Below are 12417 nucleotides of genomic sequence, written 5' to 3'. Positions count from 1 at the left end.
AAATATCATCCTATATATTGTTTTTGGCCCTATCACTCAATGGTGAAGAATCATTTGAAATATTAAAAACTTGTATCCGGCTCTGGATTCGAATCTTCACGAAAATTGAATCAATTCTGGCTCAGTTAGCACTTTCTCCAATGTAACAAAACTAATTTTTTTCTTACCTAACAATTTCACTATACAGCAATACCCCGGCCTACGTCATTAATTGGTTCCATAAGCCGTGACGTAACTCGGTTTTTGACGTAAACCGGGCGTAATGTCTTAAAAATGCCTTAAAATGAAGACAAACACCCTAAAACTAGAATAAATAACTGGAGGAGGCTGCGGCTTCGCCCTGAATCTTTGCCGCTCCCCGTCGGGAGTCCCTCCGTTGTTTTCTATCGATCGGGTCTTCTCCTCGAACGGGGTGACCGGCACGGACGTGTCGACCGTGAGCGGGCTTGTGTGCCGAGTAGCTCCGCGGCCCGCTTCACCACGGCGTGCTTTACCCAACGTGTCCGAGCAGTTTCACCGGTGGTCGTGTCGTGTCGTCTGTGACGAACGAACGAGCTCAGGGTTCCATGAACACGGCCGCCCCGGGGATCGACGCTCGCCTCCGAGTCATAGGCGTGCCCCGTCTTTCCTCGAGCGGCCGAAGTTGCGTGCTTCTTTTTATTGGACGATGCGATATACGCAGGAACGACGATGTACAGGCAGGCATTTGCAAATCCATGCACATGTGCACATGCACACGTCAATCGGTTCGTCGACGCCGGATGCCGGCGAGGTGCCCGACGAGGCACCCCGGCTCGAGGCATGACACGGTCGTTCGTTTCACATGGGCCATGGGCCGTGGGGCCTGACCTCGTCGCGGACATTGCACACTCTGCACGGTGACGTGACGTGACGTATGCCACGGACGGTCATCCGAGCCGGCATCGTCGTCATGTTTCGCTGTTGCCACGTTACGTTGGTTTTTTTTTTTTTGGTTTTTTTTTTGTATACTGAATCGAGGCTCGTGAAAGAGCTGACATTTACTTCACAAACAAATCAACCAGACAAACAAAATATATAAAAAGAGGGAGCGGAAGACAAGAGAAGGGGAAGCACACAAACACTTGAGAGCACACAACATTTAAGAGCAGGGAGATGTGTGGGAGGGAGAGGGCTTGGGGGGAGGAGGCATGGAAAGGGGGGAGGGGGGTGGGAGAAGTATAAAATACAAGGACACCAAGGACTTCCAGGACAGAAGTTGGTATTTCAAAAAAGTGGAATTGGGGTGAAATTAGCGGGGATAGAAAAGATCAAGGTTTTGGATGGAGAAAGATAAGAGATGGTGGTGAACAGCTGTTTTAAAGACCTGGAGGGTGGAGTGGGATTGAAGAGAGTGAGGGAGTTTGTTCCAGAGGTGGGAGAAAAGAGGAATGAAGGAGTGAAGGTGAGCAGAGAGTCTCGATTTTGGCAGTTTAACCATAAGAGGGTTGCAGGCAGATCTTGTGCGACCTGTAGGAATATTTGCAGGACAGAGCCCAGAGAGAGCTGGGGGGGGCAAGGCCAGAGAGGAGTCGGTAGAAGACGGAAAGACCACCAAACTGCCTGTGGTGAGTGAGTGAGAGGCCCTTGGAGTTAGCTTCATCGCGGGAGATTCCAATGATTCTGAATGCTTTGGTTACAACAGCGTGAAGACGAGCTAGGTGTGAGGCAGGAGCACCAGCCCAGAGGGGAGAGCAGTATTCCATTGAGCTGCGGATGAAAGCCTTGTATGTGGTGAGGAGCTCAGGTGTGCCAAGGAAGGACTTCGCACGACGGAGGATGCCCAGTCGGCGACTGGCTTTGGAGGCCAGATTTGAAATGTGGTTTTCCCAGGAAAGATCATGGCAGATAGTGAGACCCAAAAGCTTGAGTGACAGAACTTCTTGGAGAGGATTATTCAGAAAGTGGATGGGAGGGTTGTCCAGTCGGTCTTTTTGGAGAGACATCGTAAGAGTGTGAGATTTGTCAGGATTGAAAGACATGTTCCACTTGTTTGCCCAGTCTGTGATTTTGTCAAGGTCTGCAGAGAGTGAGGAGGCTGCAGACTGCCGATCTGAGGGATGAAGAATGGAGCGACAGAGAGTAGAGAGAGTAGAGTAGAATCAGCAAAGAGATAGAGAGGATTTTCAAGAGAGTCAGAGAGATCATTGATGAAGACCAGAAAAAGCACAGGGCCCAGAACACTGCCTTGGGGAACTCCAGCCTGAACAGGAAGAGGAGATGAGAGAAACCCATTCAGGGCCACACGTTGACTACGACTAGAGAGGAAGTCCGCCAGCCATGCGTGGAGATTTCCATGGATACCAAAAGAGGAGAGTTTGGTGAGCAGAGCGGGGTGCCAGACCGGATCGAAGGCACGTGATATGTCAAGGGAGACAGCTCTAATTTCCTGTTTGGCATTGAGGACCTCCATCCATTGTTGAGAAAGCAGAAGCAGCATGTCCAGAGTAGAGTGACCAGGTCTGAAACCAAATTGATGATCAGAGATCAAGCCATTGGAGAAGAGGAAAGATTTCATATCTGAAGCAATGAGGGATTCCATGACTTTGCTGATAATTGGGAGAAGGCTGATTGGTCTGTCGTTGCTGGGATCTGTTTTTGCACCTTTTTTGTGCAAAGCGGTGATGTTGGCAGATTTCCAAGCAGATGGCAGTTGACCTTGAGCAAAAGAGAGGGTGAAGAGAGCAGAGAGAGGGAGTGAAAGAGCGGAAGAACAAGATTTTAGGACCCGTGGGCTGATGCCGTCAGGTCCAGTTGCAGAATCAGAGTCAAGGGTTGACAGAAACTTTTCCACCTTGTCAGGAGGAAAGGACACAGAGTCCAGGAGCAGCTGGGTACGACTGGGTACGGTGGGTACAGAGAGGGATGGGTTTGGGACACAAGATTTAGAGGCAAACACAGAGTTGAGGCATTCAGCTTTTTCATGTGCGGAGTCAGCCGTGTGGCCGTTTGAGGTGAGGGAGGGGATGGAGGGGGAACAAACACCAGAAACAGATTTGACCAGACGCCACCAGGATTTGGAAGAGGGAGATAGATAAGAGAGTTCTGTCCTGAGAATGGAGAGATATTGTTTCCTGGCTCTCCTGAGGGTGGACACACACTTGTTACGGGCTTTGTGAAAGGAAATGAGATTTCCTTCTGTTGGATTTGCTTTCCAGGAGACGAAAGCAAGTTGTTTCTCGGCAATAGCCTCACCACAAGATTCCGTGTACCATGGACGGGAGGAAGGGTATGACAACTGAAGACGAGATGGAATAAAACTGTGCATGAGAGAGAGCAATTTACTTTTTGAAGAATTCCCAGGATGAGTTGATGTCAGAGGCGGTAGAGATGGGAGACCAGTCCAGATGATTGGTGGCTGCTTGAAGACCGTGCCAGTTGGCCTGAGTGAAATGCCAGACTCGTCTACGCTGAGGAGGCTCTCTGAGAATGGTCAGAGAGATGTCCACTTTAACAAGCACATGATCAGATGAGCCGATTGGAGCAGAAGAAGAGCAGCAGACATTTTCAGGGAAGTTAGTCATAACCAAGTCCAGAAGAGAAGATGCTCCGTTGACTGAGATCCGGGTCGGGAAATTGACAGATTGTGTCAGTCCCAGTGAGTCACAGAAGTCCTTTGCTGAAGAGCCATGGCTGGTGAGAGAGGTACCCACACCCAGCCAACTGGCATGGTGACAATTGAAATCACCACATATGAGGAAGAGATAGTTGGGATGTGTAGATAGAAGTTGGTCCATATTATCAGACAGCGAGATGTAGATGGAGTCATCACTGTTTGGTGGACGGTACAACACACATATGAACAAAAGGTGGGAGCGAAGGGGAAGCCGTAGCCAAAGGTATTCCTGGGGGTGAGGTGGAGAGAGGGCAGTGCAGGGCGAGTGAGGAAGAGAGTTTTTTATAAAGATAGCAACTCCCCCTTCCCCCCCCCCCCCCCCCCCCCCCCTCCAGGACGAGGCTCAGGTCTACCATACCGGAGGAGGGAGTAACCTGGGAGAGATACCAAGGAATCAGAGACATCATGAAGGAGGAAAGTTTCTGTTAAGCAGATCACGTCTGGTTTGTCAGAAGCAACCTGTATGGAGAGATCAGTCAAGTTTGAGCGAAGGCCCCAGATGTTTGAGGTCCATACTGTTAAAGAAGAGGCAGGGGGAGCATCGGATACAGAACAGGGGGGGGAGCGGTCGTGTAAGATGTGGAAGAGGAGAAAGAGGTAGGGATTGTTGTTGAAGGTGTCAGAGATTTCAGAATAGCTTGGAGAAAGGGAAGAATGGGGCGGACAAAAGGTTTGATGGTGATTGGGTGAGGCGCAGTGAGGTGTTATTTGAGGAGGGGGAAGAGTGAGGCAGAAGGTTGAGGGAGATGAAGGTGAAAGTTGGAAGGGGGAAGAAGCGGGAGGACGCTTTGAGGAGGAGGGGTGAGAGGGGAGTCTAGGAGGGGAGGAGTGAGGGAGGGACTCGGAGGGGAGGGGTGTGGGGGGAGTTTAGGAGGGAAGGGGCAAGGGGGGAGATCTGAAAGGGATGGGTGATGGGGATGATTTGGAGGGGAGGGGCAAGGGGGAAGATTTGAAAGGGATGGGTGATGGGGAAGATTTGGAGGGGAGGGGCAAGGGGGAATATTTGAAAGAGATGGGTGATGGGGAAGATTTGGTGGGGAGGGGCAAGGGGGTGGATTTGGAGGGGAGGGGTGATGGGCAAGTTTTGAAGGGGAGGGGTGATGGGGAAGTTTTTGAGGGAAGGGGTGATGGGGAAGTTTTGGAGGGAAGGGGTGATGGGGAAGATTTGGAGGGGAGGGGTGAGATTGGATTTTGAAAAATGTACGATTAATGGGAAATGAACATTTCTTGCAAAATGAGTTTCTTGAGACCTTCGAGTCAAAAATACGTTTGAGGACACTGAAGGATGGGTGGAGTTCTGGAGAGTTTAGGGAATGTATGAAAGAGGCACTGTAACTGTAAGAGATGGAATTTTTTTTTGGAATGAATATATTTGGTGAGCAAGTCGAAAGCATCCTTTTATAGAAGAAGAAGAAAAAGGTGTTATAGTATATGACAGAATACAGTTCTTCAGGGGACAGTTGAAACATTTTTAACGACGTGAACACGTGATCACGAACAACGTGGTCGAAGAACGAACGAACAAATAAGAACGAACAACGGATAAGAACAGAGAAGGGAATTTTTTTATTTTTTTTTGAGTTGAGATGAAAACAGAGACAGAGACCGAATGTGAAACGTGAAAAATAGAGACCGAAAGTAATTGCGAGCGCAATCGAAGAACTGCTGAGACAGAAACAACGCCTCAAGCCAAGGTCAGACATGGTAGCCTACTAGTACTACACTAGGCCTCAGAATACGTGACACGAACTAACCGACGATTCTATGCACAGGTATGAAAAACCAACACCAAGAATACTATTAAAGACACACCAATAGTTACACACACCGAAAGAAAGATACAGTTTCGACAAAAACACAATTGTGAAAAGTTACTTAACTTCGAAAGCGTGCGCGCATGGACAGCTTTGAAGAGACGTGACGTGACGTGACGAGAAGAGACGTGAAGAGACTTTGAAGAGATTTAAAACGTTAGACAAGTGGTCGATGTTCGGGGAAGTTAGGGGGAGAAGAGAAAATCTAAGAAATAAGCAATACAGCGAAGGAAAGAACTTAAATTCACAGAACACCTATTGGGGTAGGGAAGCCGAGAGAAACCAGGCCGCGCACGCGGTGGAACAGAAAACGATTAAATTATACAAAAGTTTGCAAGAATTGCAAATCAACACCAACTGGAAAACACACTGCAACACATGCACAATAAAAAGCGAGTAGAAATTGACGAAGACACGAATGGAAAAAATACTTTAACTTTTGCTGCCGTCCAGAGGTCGAAGACGCTTCCTTGCTCTAGGGACCGGAAACGGAAATCGACTTTTACACAGTAAAGGAATAATCACAAAAATACCAGCGAAAGACAAAGCAAGCACGCGACCGCAGCACAGGACAAATGCATATGGCGTCGCCTTTGTTTTGAATGAGAACCAGCAGCTATGCGTACGTACAGTATACTGTACATACATTTTAAAAATATTTTTAATGTGCTTTTTATTGTATTTTAAATTGTTTTTTAGCTTCTTTTATTGTTAATTTATGTACTATTTTATTTATTTTAAATATATTTTTAAGGAAAAATTAATTTTTTTCACGTCCTCCTGTTATGATGTAGGAGTGAAGTAAAGTCGCACATAATGACGTTCGCTGAACTGAAATTTACTCGAGAAGAGTGGCGTAAAGTCGGATTTGACGTAAGTCGAAATGGCGTAAAACGGGGTATTGCTGTATGGGCGAACAAAGAGGCTCCTTCGGAAGAAAAGGTGAAGGAACATAGTTACACAGCACTACAGAGGGAATGTCTACCGGTATCACACTTTCAGTAATCACTAATCACGTGACACATTTTAGCGCATGCGTGCACTAACCATTGAGATCCAGCACGACATGCACAAGCTGATACCCCTCTCCGTTATTGAATAATTCCCACCAGTGCAGGGTCGATTTAAAAGATAGATTATTTGGGGAAAGTTAATATTGATTTATACATAATTAGATGATGTATTTGGACAACATCCCGCATCCGGGCCTGTGTTGATTGTATAGAGCAACGCATTTTATGTTATATATCGAGTAGAAAGTGGGGGGGGGGGGGGGGGGATAATCCCCCTTCATCAAAAAAGTGTGGGGGGGGGGGATATGTCCACCCCGTCCCCCACCCATTGACGCCCATGGTTCTCGCAACAGGTGAAAGGTCAAGGTCACAGCTGAAGGTCAAAAATTTGTGGGTGTCTTATCCAGGTGCATTTGATGGTGCCTCAGTTATGCCTCTTTATGGATGCATTTTGCTGAACTTTGACTTTGACTTTTAACCCATATCCAACAGAATTTAACTATTTATTTCCATGTAGACTCCCAACTAACATGTTAGATTTCGTTTAAAAATGCTGTAGAAGTAACAAAGCTCACTCTTTTCCACTTACATTGCTTAAGGTCGAAAACTTAAGGTTTAAACAGAGACTTACGATTGGCTCAATCTTTAAGGTCAATCCACCCAGTTTAAAGTCCTTGCCTGTGAAACCCCAGGCCGACAGTTTATAGCTGGGCCTAGATTCGTACCCAGACAAGGCAGCTTCAGAGGCGATTGTGCGTACCTCGAGGATATCCTGCCTGCCCTACTAACCTTTGACCTACACAGGTCAAAAATGAAGAGTTCATACCTAGCTGAGGCTGAACCCACTGGCCAAGTCTAATCAAATTGGGTCCACTCATTTTTGAGATAAAAAAAAATAAAATACGTGTGCTCGTAATTCGAGACTGGACCAATGACATCTACTCCGAACCTGATGCTAACCTTGTGGGAGTAAATATGTAACCATAATGATAGGTAATTTTTTTTTTAATCATGGTTTTAATAATGTTATTACAAATATATTCCAATGGAGATATGTTTTTTTTTTTGCTCCGAATCCACTTCAGTTGGCTCCTCCAATCACATCCTGCTGAAAGTCCTGCAACTCTTCAACATTTTGAGAAAACAATCCAAAGCACCACAGGACCAGTTTGTGCCACTCCGCAGGACCAGTTTGTGTCACACCGCAGGACCAGTTTGTGCCACTCCGCAGGACCAGTTTGTGTCACAGCGCAGGACCAGTTTGTGTCACACCGCAGGACCAGTTTGTGTCACACCGCAGGACCAGTTTGTGTCACACCGCAGGACCAGTTTGTGTCACTCCACAGGAACAGTTTGTGTCACTCCACAGGAACAGTTTGTGTCACTCCGCAGGAACAGTTTGTGTCACTCCGCAGGACCAGTTTGTGCCACTCTGCAGGACCAGTTTGTGCCACTCCGCAAGACCAGTTTGTGTCACTCCGCAAGACCAGTGTGTGTCACTCCGCAAGACCAGTTTGTGCCACTCCGCAGGACCAGTTTGTGCCACTCCGCAGGACCAGTTTGTGCCACTCCGCAGGACCAGTTTGTGCCACTCCGCAGGACTAGTTTGTGCCACTCCGCAGGACCAGTTTGTGCCACTCCGCAGGACCAGTTTGTGCCACTCCGCAGGACCCGTTTGTGCCACTCCGCAGGACCAGTTTGTGTCACTCCGCAGGAACAGTTTGTGTCACTCCGCAGGAACAGTTTGTGTCACTCCGCAGGAACAGTTTGTGTCACTCCGCATGAGCAGTTTGTGTCATTCCGCAGGACCAGTTTGTGCAACTTCGCAGGACCAGTTTGTGCCACTCCACAGGACCAGTTTGTGCCACTCAGCAGGACCAGTTTGTGCCACTCTGCAGGACAAGTTTGTGCCAATCTGCAGGACCAGTTTGTGCCAATCTGCAGGACCAGTTTGTGCCACTCCGCAGGAATAGTTTGTGTCACTCCGCATGATCAGTTTGTGTCATTCTGCATGACCAGTTTGTGTCACTCCGCAGGACCAGTTTGTGTCACTCCGCAGGACCAGTTTGTGTCACTCCGCAGGACCAGTTTGTGCAACTTCACAGGACCAGTTTGTGCCACTCCGCAGGAACAGTTTGTGCCACTTCACAGGACCAGTTTGTGCCACTCCGCAGGACCAGTTTGTGCAACTTCACAGGACCAGTTTGTGCCACTCCGCAGGAACAGTTTGCGCCACTTCACAGGACCAGTTTGTGCCACTCCGCAGGACCAGTTTGTGCCACTCTGCAGGACCAGTTTGTGCCACTCCGCAGGACCAGTTTGTGCCACTCCGCAGGACCAGTTTGTGCCACTCCGCAGGACCAGTTTGTGCCAATCTGCAGGACCAGTTTGTGCCACTCCGCAGGACCAGTTTGTGCCACTCTGCAGGACCAGTTTGTGCCACTCCGCACCGCAGGACCAGTTTCTTTCACTCCGCAGGACCAGTTTGTGTCACTCCGCAGGACCAGTTTGTGTCACTCCGCAGGACCAGTTTGTGTCCATCTGTCCACGAGAGCTAGATCTTAACAAAAGGTTCGCTGGAGAACATCTAGGACTTTGTTCTCTCTTTCCTCAAATTCCTTGTGGCAACTGCTCAAGAATGTGCTCATCTTCCATATCCTTTTGCTCATCAGGAATGGAGATGGAGTCATGGTAGATGAAGCAGACGATCTGAATGGTGTCCTTTTGGGGAATTCTCAAGTTATTTCTGTTGATATTTCTTAGAAGGTTTCCTCACTTCTTTGTGGAAGGTAGTCAAGGTCAGCCATAATCATAATAAGAGTGCCAAGAACGATCCTGTGAACTCCAGACTGGTCAGCTTTCTGCCGATCATCAAGTTCTAGGTAATGGAATATATCATCGTTCGACCTGATATCCGATCCGTTCTCTACCTTTTTAATCGCAGGCCTCCATATTTGTTTCCATCTTGGTCATACCACGAAAGAAAAGTTTTTTCCCCCCCAACTCAGCATCGCATGGAACCCTCAAGAAAGATGTCAGGCCAGTCTCTCTATACATTTTCTGATAAATTTGACACAATCTGACATCCTGTTCATCTACTTCGCAACTTTGCAAATCGATCCACCCTGTGTCTCAATTTCCCTAGCTATAACCCAACCAGAACGGCAGTTTTAAAAACGCAAATCAGATTTTGACCTCGGCAGGAATCATACTTGGATCCGGACAAGTCGGAAGCAAACACTTCTTACTGGGCTCCGCTTCCAATCCTGTACGACAGATTCTAGCTTTTGAATTCCAACCAGGACACAAGTCTCTTAAGCATTACTCTTGGGATCTGATGACATTCCCATCAGATTCCCTGAGAAATCCAAATGGGATGTCTTGAGGGCAAATTTAGCTTCACTTCATGGTTTCCAAAGCTCAATCACAGCAGCTGTTATGGTATGTTCCTTCCGTTTCATTTAACCCAGAATCAGTTTAAATATCTACCTACATAAAACACAGTGCGTATTTGTCTGCCCCCTTTCATGACGATTTGAGTAGGGCTTTAAAGGCCAATATTTTAACACAAATGGGTGTTCACTACGGTCAATTTTTGAGGATAAAACAAACTCAAAAAACATTTCCCATAAAAGAGTAATTATGTTTCTTATATTGGAATTGTAGACGGTGACTCGCAAACCGATCTTCAAGGGCGGTGTACAGAAGCGTTAAAAAAAATAACAATAAATACAAGGTGCAGGGAGGTGAAATGCACTGCATGTGATGTGCAATGCGCGCAGAGTAAAATGAGTGTTCATTTACATCAGTAGAATGTCTAATAAATAAGGATATAAGAACACCTGACACTAGGCCGAGGCTTCAGACTTTGGCATGCTGATGAGGCTGTATTGCCCGTCATTTCTGACAGGATTTTATACTCGTATAGTAATTACACTATTATTAATGGTTTGACATCCAAACATGTTTGTGCCTCTCTGTGTCTGTCTCTCTCTCTCTCTCTCTCCCACCGATGGCAGATTCAGTGTTACCATGGCAGCCCTGCAAAAATGACTACCCCATCCGGTTTTCCTAAATTTCCCTTCGCAGCAGTAATTAGGTAGGAATTTGTACTTCAGGACACTGGCGATAATTCGCCTGCTCTTCGCGAAATACACAGTGGGATCTTTAACGTCCACCAAGACAAGTGCATGGAGACAGAGCCTCCGGTTTAACGTCACAACACAAAAACTATTTGTTTAGCATCACAATCATAATCATTTACAAAACAAAACCATCAACAAATGACTTCCATTACTAACATACTGAACCTGACAATCGGTTTGATCATTTCCCAGAAAGAATTCAATTTTTATCATCGCAAAGTGACGCTGATCGGAACTTGAGGAGTGAGGTAAAAACCATCTGGTGGAGTACCGACCGTGCGATCTGCTGGAGAAGGAAGCTGGAGATACGCGGCGAGCATCAAGGGTAGGCCAGGTGGCCATGCGAGGAGCGGATATATCGCCGTAACCACAGAACATCCTCTGCCTGGACCCAAGGTGCGGGAGTCCAGGAACTCGAGCGCCACTCCATCTTAGCTCGCAAGGACTATACATCGACGTTCGGAATATGATGTACAGAGTCTGACTCTCCCTCACTTCCTCCCCTCTCACTCGAGACAGCGGAATGCAGAGAGAGCCCCAAGCGGAATGTCACAACCTCAGCACAGCATGAACATGACTGACAATGGAAAGCGTGCTCTTCAACACAAAAACGTCAGACAAGTAAACACTCGTGCAATGGTACACTGGTACAGTAATAAGTGCCGGTGTAGTAGAATGCAATGCACTACAGTACAATACACCAGAAATGACGAGATGACAAAGTTACAGAAGAAAGGCTGATGCAATTGTACCCTGAAAACTACAAAGCAGACAATGCCAAGATTAAAAAACGGCAGAGCACCGCTAGACAAAACTTTCCGAAATACACGGTTGTCGAGCGGAGCGTAGCAATGCGCCAGATCACACTCAGATATCACACGATGCAAATCGGTCACATATCATACCGCCGATACTTTCGGTAACGATATGACCGCAATGACGTGCCAGCACAACGATCTTATGGACAAGTCAGACTTATTCCGAAAGCAAGAAATTGCACATCACAAGACGATGCAACATATCCAACACGGACCTACAGCACGACTCGCCATCGTCACGTGTCCCGCAAGGTCCACAGCAGAATACTCGACAGATCTGATACGGACAAACGGGCAATACACTGCACGAGACGGTCACATAGAACACAAGACCCCACGCAGCATACACGGCATGAAGCTTGCGCAACAGAGCATCTGAGGCGCCTCTCTCTTTGCCAGCGGGAAGGACGCTCCGCTAGCTTAGCTCATGCTACTGGCACAGAAGTGGCACTGACATCACTGTGTACGTTTCGGCATCGCCTCACAAGCTCAACCAACGCAGTCGCAACCTCAACCAACGCAGTCGAAACCCCGTCATCGACCGACGAGCTTGCCACGCGGTCAGAATCCACAAAATGGACCTATCGTTGGACGCATTGTGCCATTCTCCCTCGAGACCGCCAAGTCGACCTCACAGTTAAATAACTCGACAGGGCAGAGCTGGCAACGTGCCTTGTTGGTAGTTTGTGTAAAGTAATGGGTCCTTCATAGCTCACATAAACTAGCTTCAATAAACCTGATCTTCATCGCTCTGGGTTACACCCATTACTCAAAATACTGCCTTCATATCTCACACTTGGTGATGTCAGGGTCTAGTTAATAACAGTTATAATAATTATCATCATTAGGGGACCAAGCCATTCTTGCTGGTACCCTATTGATTCCATTCAGATTATTATCCACATGTTTCTTGGGAGAAACCAAAAAATGGGAGGATATTGTAATCGGCTCCGTCTGTCTGTCTGTCTGTCGCGCCATTTTCCTCGAATCAGT

The 12417-nt window shown here is 47.4% G+C and overlaps 1 protein-coding gene across 1 annotated transcript in view; it reads right to left on the bottom strand.

Moving 5' to 3' along the window:
• Positions 1 to 11809, bottom strand: part of LOC137427445 (uncharacterized) — a 51776-nt gene extending 39967 nt beyond the window's left edge. The window contains exon 1 of the mRNA XM_068116955.2: positions 11644 to 11809. The gene's annotated coding sequence lies outside the window, so the exon portion shown is untranslated. The remainder of the gene's footprint in view (positions 1 to 11643) is intronic.
• Positions 11810 to 12417: the final 608 nt, after the last annotated feature.

Source organism: Myxine glutinosa, chromosome 5 (assembly GCF_964187855.1).
Source record: "Myxine glutinosa chromosome 5, kmMyxGlut1.1, whole genome shotgun sequence".
Lineage (NCBI taxonomy): Eukaryota > Metazoa > Chordata > Myxini > Myxiniformes > Myxinidae > Myxine > Myxine glutinosa.
The sequence above is the reverse complement of the archived record's forward strand: the minus strand, read 5'-3'. Positions and strand labels throughout refer to the sequence as shown.